Genomic DNA, 3917 nt, shown 5'->3' on the forward strand with positions numbered 1-3917 from the left:
TTGCACAGAGAATTGGAAGTGTATGTAGCGAGAGTCAGAAATTTCAGAGGCATTTCTGTAAGTCTTCATTCCAAGCAGTTCATCCTTTCATTCTTTCAAGTTAAGATCATCAGGATTTACCCCGACTTTTAATGCTTGACTCGAGAGTTGGAAAGCAGAAAGCATTTGTAGTTGCTAGTGTGCTCTTTTCAGTGCAAGGAATATCGGTAGTGCAGTTGAGGATCCTGCTCAGGAGAAATTATCCATTCCAATGTGGCATGGGAGGCGTTGAAGGTCAAACTTATACCATTTGCTCTTTCCTGATCTATAGCATTTATCAGAGATCAGGATTTTTTTTGTTTCATTTAAAAGGAAGACTACTCCACTTTCCGGGACGCGGGTGGCGCTGTGGGTTAAAGCCTCAGTGCCTAGCGCTTGCCGATCGAAAGGTCGGCGGTTCGAATCCCCGCGGCGGGGTGCGCTCCCGTTGTTCGGTCCCAGCGCCTGCCAACCTAGCAGTTCAAAAGCACTCCCGGGTGCAAGTAGATAAATAGGGACCGCTTACTAGCGGGAAGGTAAACGGCGTTTCCATGTGCGGCTCTGGCTCACCAGATGCAGCTTTGTCGCGCTGGCCACGTGACCCGGAAGTGTCTTCGGACAGCGCTGGCCCTTGGCCTCTTTGAGTGAGATGGGCGCACAACCCTAGAGTCTGTCAAGACTGGCCCGTACGGGCAGGGGTACCCTTACCTTTACCTTTACTCCACTTTCCACGAGCACTAAGTTACACTCTATTTAGTTCTTTCTCAGTTTGGTTTAAGGCAACTTCATTATCTGAGAATATGCACTATATTAGTCTGTTGTAGCAAAATCAGTGTGGCATTTTAACAACCACGGTTAAGTGCTTTTTTGCGGAATTAGCTTTGTAGGAAAGAGCCTAGCTATTCAACAGGTAATTCTAGTAGATAAGACGCATGATTACAAGGGTTCATGCTGCAATTTTTTAAATATTCCCTTGTTTATTGCCAGAAACAAGGAAGGTAACCCAGTCCTCCTCCTTTTCCATCATTATCATCATCACCATTTAATTAACTGAAGCTTTGCCACCCACCCACATTTTGCTTTTTCATGGGGTTTGGGTAAAATTCAGAGCTAACAGAATTAAAATGGATCCTCTGAATCAACATTATTTTGCTAGCTCCTCCCTGCACCAAAAAGCACCATCAAGTTAAAGCTTACATTTGCTAGATTGCATAGTAAAAGTCACAGATCAAGAACTTGTTGGGACCACTGAAGCACTGATCCAATACACAGATCCTCATGAATCTTCCTGATTTTTGAATAGGGTGGTAACAAAACCAGCAGCAAATTGCAAAACTTATCTACGGACAAAGAGGTGGTCTATGATTTGTTGGTGTTTTGGATGCATCTCTTTATAAGCCTCATTCCATGCTCAATAACTGCAGGATGCCTTTGCCTGGTGGCACTGGGGCCCATAATTTGCAGAAAAATACTGGGCAAGCTTTTGCCCAGTATAGAATCATAAAATCATAGAATCATAGAGTTGGAAGAGACCACAAGGGCCATCGAGTCCAATCCCCTGACAAGCAGCAAACACCATCAGAGCACTCCTGACATATGGTTGTCAAGCCTCTGCTTAAAGACCACACTCCTTGGCAGCAAATTCCACTGTCGAACAGCTCTTACTGTCAGGAAGTTCTTCCTAATGTTTAGGTGGAATCTTCTTTCTTGTAGTTTGGATCCATTGCTCCGTGTCCGCTTCTCTGGAGCAGCAGAAAACAACCTTTCTCCCTCCTCTATGTGACATCCTTTTATATATTTGAACATGGCTATCATATCACACCTTAACCTCCGCTTCTCCAGGCTAAACATGCCCAGCTCCCTTAGCCGTTCCTCATAAGGCATCGTTTCCAGGCCTTTGACCATTTTGGTTGCCCTCCTCTGGACACGTTCCAGTTTGTCAATGTCCTTCTTGAACTGTGGTGCCCAGAACTGGACACAGTACTCCAGGTGAGGTCTGACCAGAGCAGAATACAGTGGCACTATTACTTCCCTTGATCTAGATGCTATACTCCTATTGATGCAGCCCAGAACTGCATTGGCTTTTTTAGCTGCCGCGTCACACTGTTGGCTCATGTCAAGTTTGAGGTCAACCAAGACTCCTAGATCCTTTTCACATGTACTGCTCTCAAGCCAGGTGTCACCCATCTTGTATTTGTGCCTCTCATTTTTTTTGCCCAAGCGCAATACTTTACATTTCTCCCTGTTAAAATTCATCTTGTTTGTTTTGGCCCAGTTCTCTATCTTGTCCGTGCTATGGGTTCATGGGGAAAAGCTGTCCCATGAGTCTTTTCAGAGGGGAAGGGAAGGCCTCTATAAGGCTGCTTCCCCAGGGCCATTTTGCATTGAGAGCTTCCCGCCCATCCACCCTCAGATTAGAGCCTTCGCTGATCAATTTTGGATCACAGGCTGGAATTTTTGCTCTTAACTTGGTTGGGATTTTTTCGCCTTTTACTCATTGCAGTTATGGGATTCCTTTGTTGGGCAGAAAAATGTTTGTTGTGGGTGAAAAGGGCATTGGGCAGGGTCAACATAGTATGGTGGTGCCTCTATGGCACCCCGTTAGGCTGAATTGCATTCAAAATGTGTTTATTATGAGAAATTCACACAGAAGTCCTTTTCATGAGGACTTTTAAAATGATAACAATTGCACACTGATGTGGAAATGTGAAGAACTGAATTTGAGATGTGGGAGAATAAGTTGGCAGATTCACCCATCCCTACATGGTTGTTTATTTATATCTCATGTACACTAATGCAGATTATTTTACAGTCTGAATAGTTTGACAAGTCAGATGGAAAATTTGGAATGTTCACCGTGGAGCAAATATTCACCCGGAGAAGACAACAACCAAGGAAATGTGATGAAATTTCTGGAACTGATGTTTTTGAAAGCTCAGTTTGAACTTTTAAAGTTCTATCTGGTCTAATTACATTGCTAATTCATCCTTTTCCTGCCTTCATAATGATGATTTTTTTCTTCAAATAAAGACAAAAGGCTGCAATGCAGCACAATCAGACACATCAGTTATGTTACATCACAAGTCTTCTTTGCTTTAACCTGCTTCTCGTTGTGCCATTCTTCTTCCTCACATATAATAGCTACGTACATAAGTTTGAAACGAACCATCAAGGCTGAAAATGGTTGCCTTTGGGTTCAAGTGCTATTTTGGCAAGCACTGTTATCTGCACAACTGCAGGGTATTTTAGCTATGGGGAAGAAGTCATCTTTCCAGTGTGATTGATGTGTAGTTCATTATGGGAGAGAGAGAGAGAGTTATTTGTGCAGCCCTGTCATTAACTCCTACTAGCCGTATTTCTACATTGTCAAATACTCTCCAACCACGTGTACAGTGAAAGCTGCTCACGTTTTAAATACATGATTGATGCTTCACGAACATGTTTGCATGGGTGAATCAACAGCTGTTAGGCAACAAAATGAGGCAACCATTTATTGTATACACCAAGCAGTTGTCAAGCAATATTAATATCCCTTAGTCAATAAAAGAGAGCAAAACAACTTTAACACAGTCCGTGATAAACAGATGGTAAGAGTAATGGAGTCAATCTTGTATTGACTTAACCACTTTCATCCTATTCCTCATGTTCTGCCCCTTGGGATGGACTTTTATTGGAAAGCATGTTGAAAACTGAGCCTCCTCCTTAATAGCTACAGCAGTCTAACTGCTGACACTATAAATGCCCGTGTGGTTTTCATCTGGCTCGCCCTGTGTGAAAATGTCTGAATACGATGAGAGCAGAATATTACAAGAAATTGAGACATTTCCAGTAATTGTTATGGTGCCTCTAAGTGGCTAAAGAAGTAATCAAGGAATATATTCTTGGCATGGGGGTTGGGG

This window comes from Podarcis tiliguerta (genome assembly GCF_965153285.1).
Source record: "Podarcis tiliguerta genome assembly, chromosome: 11".
Taxonomy (NCBI): Eukaryota; Metazoa; Chordata; class Lepidosauria; order Squamata; family Lacertidae; genus Podarcis; species Podarcis tiliguerta.